Genomic DNA, 17,062 nt, shown 5'->3' on the forward strand with positions numbered 1-17,062 from the left:
TGGAGTCCCTTTATCCTTTTGGTGGGGAACTTTTGGGGTCTCTCCAATTGCTGCAGATGTCGGGTGAGATACATCCCGAATGGGGCATTGTACTCTATCATTGGTCTGATAAGTGAAGAGTACAGGGGAACAATGACCTCACTAGATCTGGATGTGAATCCCTTCATGATCAGGTGGGCAATATAGAAGGTCTTTCTAACCACTTTAGCAATGTGAGTGTCAAAAGAAAGTCCACTGTCAACCTGGGTCCCCAGGTCCCTGATAACCTCTTCTGTGCTTAGTGGATTGCCACCTATATGGTAGCTTGGGGTTACCTTGTTTTTCCCGAAGGGTATGACAATACATTTTTTGGTGTTTAACTTCAGGCCATGGCTCTGGCACCAGCTATCTGTTTCCGTGAGTCCCTTCTGAAGGATATCCATGTCCGATGCACTTTCCACTATGGCGCCCAGTTTGCAGTCGTCTGCAAACTTTGTCAGCCAAAGTCCTCCCATGTTGGCCTGTACTTCTGAGAAGTAGATGCCGAACAATAGGAGGCCAAGGACCGAGCCCTGTGGGACACCACTTGTGACCGGCTTGGAGTCTGACATAGCGCCAGCAACTCTAACCCTGTGGGTTCTGTCCTTAAGCCAGTTTGCAACCCATCTTGTGACATATGGGTTTACATTTAAGCTGGTAAGTTTTTCTACAATACCCGAGTGGGGTATTGTGTCGAAAGCCTTTGCAAGGTCAAGGTAGGCTGTATGGACTGCCTTTCCCTCATCAATGGCCAATTATTTCTTTTAAACAATGACATAAACATTCCTGCTCCTTTAAGGCACATAATAATTAAAGAGTGTTATCCTTGGAATTTTGCTAATGAAACCAGTTACTCTATTAAAGTGGTGTATAAAAGCAGGGTTATAGGCCTGCTAGTCAGATAGAAAGTAGCCTGTTAAGAAGCTGGCATATATGTATACAGAGCATTTCTGGGTGAAGAGCTGCAGTAAAGGCGAGACTTCACTGAGTATTTTTCAGAAATATGGATGTTTTCCTAAAAGGACTCCAGAAGAATGACCACTTATATGGACTGTTAGAACATGCTTGAAACAATGCTGGTCACATGTTATTTGAAAAGTTTTTGTACCAATATAGCTACGTATGTCCATACTGGAATTTATTAGAGGAGTCTCATTTGTTTATTTTCTTATATACATATAATTTTAACTCTTTTTATCCATAGTTTCCCTCCATATTTCCACTGAATTGGCCTTTTAGCACAGTCTGTCATGGTAAACAAAGAGAATGAATGAACCAGTTAATCAATCAAACAATCATGCAAACATAAAGAAAGAAATAATTACAATTTTTACACTTTAATCTACCAATTCAAACAGCCATATTTGCATTATTTCTGATTTATTGTTTGATCATTCTGCTCTGCAGTTCACCTCCACAGACAGGTTGTTGAAAACTTTAAACATTTTATTTAACAGATAAATTGTTCCTTGCACCCCTAGTAGAAAGAAACAGATTTTGAAATGCACCTGGCATTGCAATGCCATCATGCGACCATTTTGCTTTTCAGGCATAACCTGACAATTGAACATAAACATTTAACGCACTCACACTTTTAAGTAAAAAATATATAATAATGTGATTATTAGCAAATATCTTCACATATGAAGGGGGCAAAAGTGTATCTGTAAACTTGTTAATTTTTATGAGTTTAGTTATTCTGGAATGTAAGTAAAAAAGGGGGCCATCTGCAAAGCAGGATGAAAGGAAGTAAAAATGGTAATAATTAAATTTCTAGTAAAGTTAAAAGAATTTTGAGTATTCTAGAATTATTAGTAGAATCATCTCTCCAACTACACATAATTATTAAGAAACTTCCTCAGACCAATGTGGTCAGAACATGATTTTATTTCAGTAGAACCAGAGATGTATTTTAATTTTATGCCTGTGAAGTTTATTTTAACATCTTGTGCCCTTAAGGTCATGGCACCCACCATTACCTGTAAGCCTGTCTGTCACATAACCAACTAATAAAAATGCTGCACAGGCTTTTGGGGAACAGGCTTAGCTATAACCATATACATAAAGCAACTGCTGGGGCTAAGGAGTAATCTATGTGTATGAAGTAAACAAATAAAATTATCTTTGATACATAAATCATCTAAGATTTACTTCTACAATATCACACATTAGCATGTTTTCTAGACAAACAGAAAAATATCTAATAGAACAAAGATCCAAGATGTCTGAGGAGATTTGAAAATGTAATGCTACTGCTATAAAAGGGTCAGTAAAATGTCTAAAAATGAGATTATTAAAAAAACACAGCAAGTGTGGAGGTCTCCACCTGTGATATGGTCTAGTGGTGTTAATTACAATGTATGCCCTGTATTAATTTAATATAGCAGGAAATTATATATAGACAGTGTAATATATGACTGTTTTGTCAGCTCACTGACCTAATATGAAGACAGTAGATGTTAATTATTTCTTTTGTTAAGGATTTTGTGCCTTAGCTATAAGCCTTGATATTTTCAGAAACATAACTATTTTCTGAAATGTGATTTTGTCTCACTGGAATACAGCAATCACTTCAGGAATATAATACCCACTATGATAGCAACCAGTTTCACTAAGGTATTCGTAGTCACAGCTTAGAGCAGAAGGACAAAGAAATTTTGAATAATAAGGAACCAGCACTCGTTTAATGCAAGGAGAACACATGGTGGCAAATTTAACTTGTAGTTCTGCCACAGCAAATGAGGAGGTTTGTGTTGAAGAAGGTTGTTGCCATAGAAGTTTGTTAGGGATAGGTACAGTACCTTATTTACAGCCTCCAGTAAATGCAAATGGGTTCATCTTTATTAGTTCATATAGTCTGCGTTACTTGCAGTGATAATAAAAACAGTCTGATCTTCATCATTCACTATGTAGTCATTGTTGTATATTACTGTCATGTAGTCATCTCTACATGATAGAGCTGTAAAGGATTTCTGCATTTAGTTAAAAACTGTTACCAGTTAATGCAGTGGATGAAAACTACAACTTGTTAATAGGCTGCTTCCTGTGGCCAGGGTTCAGGGTTTGAATATTTCCAAGTTCATTTACCTACTGTTTGATATTAAGCAAGTTACCTAATCAAACAGTGCTTTGGAACAATTGGGAATTTGGGCTAGACTTCTTAATGGTCTCCTGGACTACATGTGTAGTAATTATGAATCTGTTGTCATTGTTTGCAATCCATTCCCTATTGCACAGCTGATTTAGGTCAGAAAATATTATGGCAATGACATCAGCACACCATTATTTTAATGCAACATAGTTAAGTTATTCTTCAAGGGCAGGTGGGAGTGCATTTGTGAGTGAAACACTGAATTGCAAATCTGATTGCCAACAACAGTGAATGCATTTGTGACTGTTCTCTTTAACGTAGAATTATTCAGATGACTTTTATTTCTCCAGAGATTGTAAGCATTGTCTTAGCATATGTTATCAAGTGGTTATTTCTTTGGTTCTCATAAGTATTCTTATTTGAACTGTGCTATACTTGGCTGGATCATATGACATGATCCTAGTGATTTTTACACAGTACAATGTAAGTGATCAAAAGCTATCAATACGAACATGCAATGTATTTCTTCTTAAAATAAGCTATGTAAACTGTTAACAACGTGTTTGTAGCTGAGAGTGGGGAGAGGTTTCTCTGTGGATGAAAATACCTTATGCTCTTATCTAGTCATTTTTCAGCAGTCTTTAATCTGGTTTGGCAGGGCTAGTGTGCATGTGTATGTATGAATTCTGTTTTGATAAATACATCTAAGAAGAATGCACTCAACAATATAGCTATAATTGGTGGCTTTAGGGAATGTCTCTAGAGAAAATATCTGACTCTACTGAGCTATTAAAGTTAAAAAGACAATCCATCTCTGCAGAGCTAATGTGAATTTGTAGACAGCAAATTGAAATATCGTACTGTGGCCATTTTTCTCACAGCCAGGCATGCAATATTGATTTAGTGTCCGTAAATTGTTGAGTTCAGATATTAGTGGATTATAACATCAGTAGCTTGAGTGGCATTTTAAGGTTAAAATGTGTGGAAAATGGCTACTATCATTATTAGTTCATATATTTTGTTTCAGTACTTATTGGGAAAAGTGTTCAAAACTACAATTTAAAATGCACTCTAATAAATGTAGTATTAAACAAGAAATATAATTTAAAGCAATCAGGAATGTGAATTGTGGAACACATGCATTTATGGATAGCCATAAAAATGTATGCAGGAGGCCCATCATTTGAAAACATCCGGAGGATCAACATATATTAATCTATCACTGGCCAGGTAGATTTTCAATGAATGAGTTTCAATGAATTTTCAATGAATTTGAGTTTGAAGGAAAGGGAATTTTACTGTTGTTCATGTTAAATATAATTTCATGAGAAGTTTGTTCCTGTTCATGCTAAGTCTGTTTTCAATGTTCAGGAATTTTTTTTTTTTTGTTTAGCAAATGTCCATCAGTGTTTCTGCTATAAGTTTTGAAATAAATGTTTTAAATGAAAATAGTATACACACTGACAGGTTTAAATAGTGTTTATAGTAACCAAGGAGGGAGACAGAGAAAGAGAGAGAGAGAGATAAAGAGAGCAACAAGAAATAGAACAATGGAATGGCTATTTGGAGAGGGTGCATGTCCCTGCCAAGGGTCTCATTTCATCATGATCTGAGTCTAAGAGTAGTGAGAAGTGAGATTGTTTTGGTGAGGAAGCACTGAAATCTGTCAAACTGGTATAAGTGCTTGATGAGGTACATGCCATATGGCAAATTATATTAAATGATTGGTCTAACAATGAATGAATAAAGTGGGACTATAACTTATTTTTACCTTGAGGAGTTACCACAAAGGATAAGCTGTGCAAGGTAGAATGACTTTTTAACCATCCCAGAGATGTGGCAATCAAAGTAGATTCTGGTAAACAGTAGTGATCCTAGATTTACCAAAGGAAACTATGCTATATTTTTTTCTGCTGAGGGTAAGCTAATGATTAATACATCAAACATTTGTTTTTGGACAGAATTTTAGTATCAGAATGGAAATTGATAATCACCACAATTTGTAATATTCAAATCATCAACAGACATTGTTAGTCATAGTCAGATGATATCAGCTTCTATGTAAACTTTGAAAGTTCAAAGTTTCAAAACTTCAAACTTCATATGGTCGAGACCAAAAGATCGAAGTTTTGAAACTTCAAAAGGAGATTGATGTACAGTACAGAATGGGAAGTTTACCGTTCTCTTCACTGCAGTGCGATCTCGGAGTTGGTATATTTAATTAGCAGGAGGTGCTATAATGACGAAATGAACATATTTTATTGATGACCAGGAGGATTTTTCATTTCATTCTAAAGTTTGTTGATGTTGTAGTTTCGGCACATAGACTTATTTTAAAATTTGCTAGCATGCTATGATGGATTGGTACAGGTATCTTATGCGTCTATCCAAGAGACAGTATAGTTCAGAGCAATAAATAGCAGCCTCAGCAAAACAGTCAGATTGACTATGGATTGGGGTAAGGAGCAAGTCTATGCAATTAGGAGAAATGTTTGCGTGGTCATGTTAAAAAAGATTAACACTTCTACTAGGTGGAGGGAGTGGGCAGTTTGGCCAAGTGCACTGGCATTTGCAAAGTCCAATAATTTCAAGTATTATTTGTTGATAGAAAATGTTTGACAGTTTATGTGCACTAATAAGAATGATGTTTGGTTTGTCTGCAAACTTTTTGAAGTAGTTAAGATACTCTATGTATTCTAAAGGGGTCAGCGAGGTGAGATAATCAGTTTTAATCTGTGTAACTAGATCTTCAACCATTTCTGTATTTGTAAAATGTGAAATCCAGTGATAAACAGTGGAGTTACAAACAAATACAGACACTCTGACAAGTTGCTGGTGAATCTGAGTGCACAGTAGGCATTGTACCCTAGAATACATGGAGTGCTCTCATCACAGTGGATACAGGTTTCTATAATTACATTAATAATGATTTCTTCTAGGTTAATTAAAGCATATAGTTCATATATTTTGTTGATTTAAGCTTCTGGTGCTGCTGTGATATTATCTAGATTTGAGTTTGCTATGTTGGGATGTCCATCAGGTAATTTCTGGCTATAAAGTGCACTAATGGGTTACAAAATTTTAGCTAGCATTCAAAAATCAAGGGGTGAACAATGGACACCTCCCTAGAAAAGCAGGTGGGATTGCTGATCATTTTGTACCATGCAGGCTCACACGGGTTCACTATGAATAATTCAAATTCACTAGCCAATTACTGAAAACAGTTATTTTATCCTTGAATTTAGGCATCATTTTTGGTGATTGCCGAATGTTTCTCAATAGCATGGCCTATGAAGGCACAAGCAAAGAGTTCAATAAGACCTCTCTGCATCTCCCTCAGAGTAGAACATATGGGATCTTTCACTCCAGACAGCTACAGAGCTATACATGTATCTTGGAGGTACAGAAACCTAAGCACCCTAGTGATATCCTTAAACCTTGCACTGGGGAGGTACCTGTCACTCTATCTTTAGCCATCCTGGTAAGTGCTGTGCCAGAATATCTTACATTGGAGTCACCAATGAATAAGACATTTCTAGGATGTGCTGCAGGCATATGAGACTTTAAAGGTACAGGATTGCCAAACACATGACTCCCTATAACCACAGGTGTGAGTATGCATGTGGATGTGATGTTGCTGTTTCTGCAAATGGTTGAAGTAAGTTAGCAGGATGTCTTGGAGGCCTAAGATACTTATGCAATGATTTATTTACCACCACTGCATATGTGGAAGCAATGATTTAGTGGTGTGGTAATGCAATGTGGCTGTGGTGCTGTTTATTGATGGTGGATGAGATGGAAGATTATCCTCCAGTTTAGATAAATAGATAAAATCTCTTGCAGGCAGAACCAATACATTATAAGAAGTGGGTTGTCAGTAAACATTGGCTAAGGAAGATGCAAAAGCAGAATGGGACTCCATGGTAACACATAGTGGTTTTTGTTTTTTTTTTTTGTTTGTTTTGTTTTTTTGCTTGAGGCAGGATTAGCAATCCAACAAATAATAAATAATATCTTCAACAAGTTGTACAGATCTAAGATCAGTTAAACATTGAGTTTGAGGGCACATAATGAATAACCAGTTTAGGTAGAAATATAGGGGAGACCAGTTTAGAGTGAAATTTAGTCTGAGAAAAAATGCTTACAGCTGCAGTTAAATATGGGTATTCAGTATTCTGGGTCTATAGACCAGAATGGAAAGAACAATTAAATAAACAGTTTAAGAGGAGTGCCTCTTCAAAAATATACTTCAGTGCTTACTAACAAGACCTAATGAAAGAAGAATGGGAAAGCAATGTATGACTAAATTTACATAATGGTCAGACAACTAGAGACCCACTGGATTTAAGAAAGACAACTAGGGTGCCACGGGATTTAAGAAAGCAACAGGATGGCTCTTGAAAACTTTGCAATGTTTTCTTTTCCTTTAATAGAAATGCTAATTTCTTGCCTCTACCTCATTTCACAGGTAATTAGCATATACATCCTTTGACTTACTAGGAGATACAACTTTGTTCTGTTGTGACACAACCGTTTAATAATTAAGTAAAAAAAAATAATTAAATGGATGGCTTAAGGGCACTACTCAAAACAGGCATCAGATTCTCATATTTGTTATTATACACAACTGCATGCATAACAGTTTGGTATAAGGAATATGTAACTATCAGCATTGATTTGGAGTGGTAATGATGTCAGTGGGCAATGCCTTTTCCTCAATATGGAAGTACATTTATCTATAGCCATAATAACTGAATTTTAAAAGATTAATATGCAAGGATACTTTATGCAGTGCTTCTAGTTCTACTCTTAAGATCCCATCTTGTCAGGGGAAATCTGAAGAAGTTGCATCCTGACTTTTAACTTGCAGTGTGTACTTGAAGTTTTTAAGTAACTAAAGGGAATGTGGTGCCAAATGTAAGTACCTGTATTAAGTTAACTATAGCTGATACCCCTAATCTAGGCTATGGGAATACTTCTCAATGTCATGATGGAAGAATAAGAAACAAAGGACTTTAAGATCTGCAATTATTGGGTCACCTAATTAGCATAAACATAAGTAGTCCTCTGCTCAGAAACTATTACTAGGTTACTTAAAATATTAGTTTGTTCTTACTTTCCTCTTCATCGTTAAGATCATCAGTAAATGGGGCAAACTATGAACTTATGAAGAAAGGTAGAATGTCTGGAAGGGTCTACATCACCAGATCAAATGTTTAGGTTATCGAATACCTAAACATTGAACTGATAATACTGAAAGCAAAAAAACATGAATGGCCAATTTAACACAGGGAAAGAATTCCCTTGGCCGTAAAAAACAAACAAACAAAAAAAAATGTTAAACCCAAATGAAGTGGGGGGGGGCTGTGCCCCCCACACACCCATAACTAAATATACCAACTTCAAGATTGCTCTACATTGGACAAAAGGGCAAAATATGCATAATGGCCAAGGGATTTTTTTCCCTGCGTTAAATCAGCCGTTCGTGGTTTTTTTGCTTTCTGTATTACCAGTTCAATGTTTAACATATAGTGACTTGAACTGTTTCCAGGCAGCCAGTCTACTTTTTGCTTCTATCACCAGCTCATGTTTGGGCTAAAGGTACAAATCACAGAATATAAGAAATCAAGTTGGTTAATTATTTGCTAAGGCTTTGCTTTATTATACACAACAGTTCACATTACTCAATTCCACAAGTACAGTAGCAGCAACTAAAGAAAAGAAGTGTAACTGACACGATGCCAAGAATCCAAATGGCTACCCTGTGTGTGCCTGAAATGTTGGTGAGTCATGCATGTTCAAGGTCACCACTGACATCAGCAATTTCAGAGGAGCTGCTCGTAGTTTCTTTCTTGATATTGGGATCACTAATTCCTTAACAAGTAAGATAGAATTGTACACACTGTACACACTTTCTAGCTTAAACATTTTTGACAGTTACATTGGGTCACATTAGACCTATGGCTGTGATACTAGCATAAACGCTGATCACAGATGGAGACAAGGCATGGTCTATAATAATTTATAGCTGATTTACACCACTTATGTGCATAAAGTGTAACAGGTCTTATTTATGGAAGCTGGATATGATAATATGTATACAGATTTAAATACTAGCTAATTCATAAATGATCATGTGTATGTATTTAATTCTTACAATCCCATGTGGTTTTAAGAATAGCAAAACCTCCAGTACTATAGTGAAGTTTCACATGAAGATGAATCTATTGATAATTTTAAATAAAAAAAGTACAATATTAGCTTATTTTCATTAATTTATAATGCATTTATAGATTAGATGGTCCTTGCATGGCTTTGGATTCCTTCCCCTCTTATTTCACTGATTATGGGTGGTTTTGGATTTGTTCCCTCTTATTTCACTGATTATGGGATCCCTCATGTATTATTGCTGGATGTGTGATTATACGTGAAATAAGTAATAAGTGTGTCCTTAAATGACTGTTGCTGTTAAAAGTATTAGAATTCATTAGACCTTCTGAGCTGGGCAAGCCAGTGAAGATTCCTGATGAGTGCACATCATGTTTTTCATATTGTATATCAAATATCTTGATTGTGTGTACTCTTACCTGTGTAAACATAGCATATGCTGTCAGCCTGGGGTGACAGAAACATGGGTACTTAATTCTCTATTCACTGGGAAGGAAATGAAAATATCAGAATAACAATTCTGGGCAGCAGTAGTCTCTTTTTTCTTTTGAGAGCAGCTTATGAAATGTTAGTGCTTATGGCACAGTAGCTGGAAGCACTGGTTGACATGATGGATGGCAAACTAGAGTTTATTACTGGAAGGCTAGATGCAATTATGCTAGATGTTGGGCCTGTGTGTAACAAGTTTGTTCCTTTAAGGGTGGAAAGGAAAGGCTGTGTACAGAAGTACAACAGAAGGGGAAAAGGACTGAAAAAAATATTGAGGGAGTGAGAAAAAGGCATGATGAGCAGATAAAAGCTCCTGATTCAGACAGATAAGGCTTGAATGAGAAGAAAGTTAACATCAAGAATCATACGAGAAGGGAAAATATCAACAGACTTGGTCTGGAGTAGGGTGTACAAGGCCAGATCCCAAATTTGTTTGCCAAAGAATGAATGGAAGCATTGATACAGGATTGTCAGAGACACATCCCTCAAGTAGGCTCTCATACCCAATGTAAGAAAGGGAGTGAGAAGTCGAATTATACGTCATTGCATTAAACGTGTAAAACTACATAGCTTCTATACCAAAGACTGGCTATTGAAGTAAGTGACAATCCAGAAGGGGCTAGCAATGGGATTAAGAATAGGAAGTATAGTGAAGGTTTTTTTTTTTGGAAATATTTTATCAGAGAGTAGGAATTACACAAATTGTGCTCCCATTTAAAGGGCTTGATCATTAGCAAAATGTATATATTATGGTGGGAACATAAAGGATGAGGCAACTAGCCTGTACAGAGCTGTCATGAATGGTAAGGAGACCTTTGTGGCTGCAAGAAGATCAAGTGGAGCATATGGAGGGGGGTAGTTTAATGAAAAAGTAGAGGTGTCTACAAATCTGTGGCCTTTGAGCCTTGGACACGATTGCAAGGGGGTGTAGCTACAATGGACATGCCAAAGCCTGGAGTTGCCAGAGAAACAAAGTAATATACCTTGAATGTCACCATTAAGGTAGTCCAGAGATCTTGGACTAGAATGAGGAAGGAAAAAGGATGGAAGATGGAATGCAAGACTGTTCCCCAATCAAGAAGAGATAGCTGAGAGAAAGCTTATGGTGCAGTTTGCATGAAGTGAAAGAAGCCTGAGGGGACTGGCTGATTCCAGAAAAAGAGAAAGTTTCAAGAACAAAGAGCTCACAAAGAGAACCTGTAGATAGACATACAGAGTGCTGGAGACATGAAGAGTTGAGTCCATTATTCATGGGGGGGATATGGCTCAACAATGAGGGAAGGATCCTTCTTTTAAACAACTAGAGGTAAGTAACAATGGGGCTTGGGGGTCACAGAAATGGAACTTTCATTTGTCCTGTTTTGTACTTCATATGAATAAGCTGAAACATTGGCAATACAATCAGATGATGTATGATAAGGAAGAAAGTCAGTTTAATGAAGATCAGGTGCATATAAGAAACAGAATGCTGATAGCTGAAGGTAAGCATGTGAAATTGTGGGAGGCTGACATAATAGTTAAGGTGTTTACCTTACAGACTCCAGGTGCAGGGTTTGATTCTCACATTGGGCAATTGGCTAGGCTTAAAGTAGTCCACAAGGGTAGTTAGCCTAGTACTAATCTATGAACCTATGAACCTAAATGGACTGTGATAGTGTGAAGAGAAGATGAGTGAGAGAGAGGTTGAATTTACACTGGCTATAAAGCAACCAAAGTGACAGATGTGAATTTATATTTTAAATGGTGTACTGTGTGAACATTAGTGTATTGGGAGGGGAAATGCACTGGTATATGCTTCCTCCACTTGGAGGAAGGTGTAAAGGGTAGCTTTTGCTTATATGAAAATTGTTGATAATAATGGGAGGATGAGGGATACTGTTAGTGTGTGTGTGTGTGTGTGTGTGTGTGTGTGTGTGTGTGTGTGTGTGTGTGTGTGTGTGTGTGTGTGTGTGTGCATTTGAAGTGCTTGGAATGCCAATAAATATAAGGAGAGATGTATTATTTAGTTTGCATAGCTTTTGCTTAGTTCATGTTGTTTATGAAGGAACGGGATAAGCATAAAAAATGTAATATACATTATAAAGTGTTTACATGTTTGGACTGATGAAGACTAGGGGTATCTGAAGGGTGCAATTGTGGGAAGGCAAGTGTATATAAGAAAGAAGATAATACATTTGCAAAAGAAGTCAAATAAATATTATGTGAATGGATTTGCCTTATGGCCTAGAAACTGAAAACCTATAATGAGAGATTTGCTTTGTTCTGCGTTTACATGGGGAGAAATATGTGAAGTAAAATACAGATTAAAAAAGGTGGACTGAGCATGCACTGAAGAGTTTACTGGTATGCCAGGGTGCAGGTGTGTGTGATGTGAAGGTCACTGCCCCATAGATAATAGTGGTATACTGCATGTCCAATGTATAGGATCTAGCAGGAAGAGAGGTCAGGAAAGGAAAGGAAATAACATGTGTGGGGTAAAAAGACTAAACTGCTTATCTCAACAGCTATTTTGCTGTGGTGGAAACATATTATCACCAAGGAGGGAGAGGTATTGGACTACCAGTTAGAGTAACCAAGTAGAGAGAATTTTAAATTCTGGTTATCTGGAATACCATGTAATATGTTGCAAATGGGTAACACTGAAAGATTTTGGAACCGAACTGTGGTAGCTAATTTTTTGCATATATTTCTTCTGATGGGAAATACTTGTTTAAGGACTGGCTGTTGCTTATTTTAAGAGTGAAGAAAAACACTTAAAATATGGTCTCATATGGATTTCGATATGGACAAATGGAATGAATATTGGAGCATCCCTGTTTTTATGTCTAAGAATGGTTCCGTGTATTTCTTGATTTTAAGAGTTATGATTCAAAATTATCTTACAATATTTCTAGAAATGTTTCAATATTTTATAACTGTCTTATGTTAAATGGTACATGTCTGTACTTCCATATTTTTGGATAAGGTATTTTCTTCTTTATATACTCTAGACATAGTTACTTATTATTTTCTTCCTAAATTATCAGTGCATGTTCAATAAAAAGCTTATAAAAATATTTAACGGATAAAGATAGAATCTTGATAAGTGAAGAGGGGTGGAGCAAGTGGGGGAATGTGGAGAGGGGGTGACTGACATTTGAAGAATGATGATGATATAAGTGTGAAATAATTAGACAGAATGATGGATGCATGTAGAGGGAATTGATGCACAGTGGTGTCAACTCAGTCTATAAGGGATACAGTAAGAAAGTTAGAGGAAAGACTATGTAAGTTGCAAACACAATCAGGAGAATGATGAGAGGAAAAGGAAAGAACACAGATTATGAGAAGACAAAAGGACTAAATGAGGTTAAGGAAGAACAAATAAAAGCAGAAATACAGGATAGAGGTGGTTTCTGCTAGAATAATTGGGAAGTTAGTGCATGGTTGTTAATTTGGAAGCTGAAGGAGCAGAGACATGCATGGACCTTAAGGGTCAGGATAAAAATGTACAGTGGATCAGTATGAATGAGGAAATATAGATTGTTTTTGATAGGTCTGTTGATAATTGTTAAATAAGGAAATTGTGAAGTAATAGAGTAAAACTGGAAAATGATGAGATGGAAATTGAGATGATGTGGCGGACATCAATTTAATTTCTGTAAAACAGTAAGAATAGAACTGAGGCAGATGTTAGCTGATACTTAGGATATTTTCAGGCTGGGAATGAGAGGGGGGTTAGGATATAGCTGGTAGTTGTAGTTGGTGCAAAATGCATTTAATACATTAAGTTTAGGAATTCTATTTGGAACATTAGAACATGTATTAGAGAAGGAGTGATTTTTGAGGTCTTGAAGTACTATATCAACTGAAAGGGGTGAGAATTGGAATAAATTGTGTGTAGTAGAGTGTCACTTAATGATCTCTGTGTGGTCATAGAGCTGCAATCTTTAGGCACTCTTGAAGGAAGATCCACTCCTGCCACAACTGGTTGAAGACAACCCCATTTTAAGGAAAATGAACAGCCAAAGCTAGATGATGGAATCTTAGAGAAAGAGATAGGTTGGGACATGATGATAGAGAGTGAGATAGCATTTGCTTTTTTGAGAAGGACCAGTGCTTTTAATTGGGACTCTAAGTAATTTAAAAGTGAATAGAACTTATTAAAACATGGAGAAGGGTACCATGGAGGAGTGCTGAATGGAGTGGAACTCAAATATATGAATATTCTGTCATGGCTGCAAGATTTAGGCCTAGACATGACTGCAGTATTGAACTTAATGCACAGTGATCAATTTGACTGAAATTAACACTATTGAACTGTTAGCGATTTGTCTGAATTCTGAGTTATTTCCCTGAAATGAACTGTGGGTTATTAAACCAGCTACAATATGTGCAATCTATTGCCAAAAAAATGAACTTTAACATGCTGTCACTATAGATAAAATCCACTAAACATAAGTGAAGCTCCTCCAAGTATTGACTTGCTACACTGGTGGTTGTCAGTGATCAAAATTTGGCAATATTGCCTGCATTTTACTATAATTCTGCAAACTGACTGTATAATATTTTGAGATACATTTTCTATCAAAAAGTGAGAGGGATGATGGTCTGTGTGTTACCACACCAACCTGCTGGGAGAAAGAGAGAGAAGTATGTTTTTTTGAAGAATGCTACCTTTTTTGCAGACTTTTTGTTCTTCTTTAGGTAACCATAAAGAAAAGATATTGAATTACTTCTGAGTTACCATGTGTGTTCCAAAAAAGAAGGTTAGTGTGTATATTGAAATGTAGCTAGGGAAGCAACCCTTATAAAGAAGCATCACTTCTTAACCATTAAACCAGGTTTAAAAAGCACATGGAAAATAGTAGGAATTATACATTATGTTGTTTCTGTTTACAAAGTGATATGACATTTATTAAAGTTTGCTTACCAAATATAACTATAGTGAATATAACCAAACAGTGAAAGAAATGTGTTGGTTAGAATGTACTTACAGCATGAAATGTGTTCAAAATTACTTGCCAAAGCAAATAAATTCTTGTAGTTGGAAGTGAGTATTGCAAAGCTGTATTGAATGTTTTATGGCTGCTAAAAAAAACCAATATATTTTAAATGTTGAATTAAAAACAATAACATTTGAAGTAATGTGGTTTTCAGTTACCTTTAACTTGGGAGAACATGTTGAAATTTCCTTAATAAGTATGTCTTACTGATCTATCCAGCATATGAAAATGTGTTTGCTTAAAGAGAGACAGGCAAAAACTCATCTATGGAGATTCAATAGTATGGTACTTCTGAAGCAGTTTAGAAATATTAACGCACAGATGTAAAACCAGTAAATTTTCTGATATGTTCTATTATTCAAAGACCAATAAGAAATAATTGTTGCGAAATGTGCTACATATTAAAAACATGGAACAAAAAGTGGGAGCCTTTGCAGTGAAAGAAAAAAAATGTTGAAAGCAAAGCTGTTAGCTATATACCACACAGAATGAAATCTTAGCAAACAGCTGAATAAATTCAGAGCATGGTGTTGTTTCAGAAAATGAAAAAAAAATACTGCTTATATGATCCAGACACCTGGTAATGTTTTCTGAATTGTATTATACTTGAAATATACTGTTTTTATAGAAACTATAGTCTGCCATATGGCCATCTGGTGGGGGATGCTGGCTATGCACTGGAGCCGTGGATGATGACACCCATCAGAAATGCACACACATCCAATCAAGAATGCCATAATGAGGTACACACACAAACCAGGATCATTATAGAGTGTGTTTTTGGAATCCTCAAGTCACTGTTCCACTGCCTTGACATATCCGGTGGAGCCTTGCAGTACTTTCCAGCCACATGTGCGCACATGTTCATAGTATGTGCCATGCTACACAATATGATCCTGCAGAAACAGCTGCAGCAGGAACAGCACGGTGAAGGGCCACATAACTCTCCCCATTGCCAAGGTCACCACAGGCATAGAGGGACTTGGAAGAGGAACCCCCTGAGCCAGCCCCTGTAGGTAGATGGAGGCATTCCCAGCATGACCTGGCCTTGTCAAAGAGGCAACTCATAGTACACACACTGAAACTGTAGGGACCCAGGGACTGACACCTCTCTCTCTGACTCGCACACACAGAAAAAGGACGGCACACACATCATACTACCTGTAACTTACCATGTATAGACAGTGTACTGTGCACATCCGACATAGCCACCCCTCAAGCACCATCCTCATAACTGCCACAGGCATAAGATAAGTCAGTCTTCTTAACAATAAATGAATGGATTAGTATGTTCTGGTAGTATAGCTATGGTATCGCTGCATGCATCCAAGGGAATAAGGAGGCCTACCGGGATAGGAGCAGACAACTGACAGCTATGTGGGATACCAGGAAATGTTTGCCCAATACCAGCCTCTCAACACTGTGCAGTAGTACCCAACGTGACAAATGCCACTGCAGTATATGTGGGGGGGGCAAACCATCTGGGGGGTCATAGGTCACAGGCATGATTATCAATGTGGGAGTCCCATACTCATCTCTCAGCCTCACCCAGCAAGCCAGCTGTAGAAAACCATTAAGAAATGGCTGGCAATTGTGACAATCTGACACAAAATGTACATTTCGGAGGTATGGCCACACCAGTATATGACATTTCAGGTAAAAAGAATACCACACAAGCAGGAGATCCCAGCCAGTATCACCAAGTTGTGGGAATGTTTACATAGCTTCTTCAGTCAACTGGTTGTAGCCACACCTGTCAACTGGCCTTTTTGGGCAAGAACGTATATAGTCGGGCTCATAATATTGGTCTGTGCATCATACATTTTGTATTCCTCTGGTAAAGCACTGTGATGATCTGACGATCTGGAGATGTCTGTCACTAGGCATTGACACAATACACTGCAGTGTCAGATGTCAGATATGTCAGAAAATGTCTGCTAATACAAACCCAATAACCCTAGGAAAGTCCAGTTTACTTTTGAGAGGTATGGCTGTAGCACACAAAACCCCGAAACAGAATACACCTATCCCTGGAATGGAGTCCCACTCTCACTATAGAAGATCACACTGGGCATGTCAATGCACTTAGAGAATCACAGACCATGTTGGAACCCACATTGGGCTATATAAATGTGTTGTGTATATTTGTCTTTGCATACAGACAGCTATGTACACCTTAACTGTCCCTACAAACACTCATCAGACAGGATTACCCTCAGCTAGCTGTAGGTGGCCCATATGTGCTATATCTGCATCTGTTCTGTGTAATGCAAAGATATATATATATATATATATATATATATATATATAT

This window comes from Protopterus annectens, chromosome 4.part0 (genome assembly GCF_019279795.1).
Source record: "Protopterus annectens isolate FY-2018-M chromosome 4.part0, PAN1.0, whole genome shotgun sequence".
Lineage (NCBI taxonomy): Eukaryota > Metazoa > Chordata > Ceratodontiformes > Protopteridae > Protopterus > Protopterus annectens.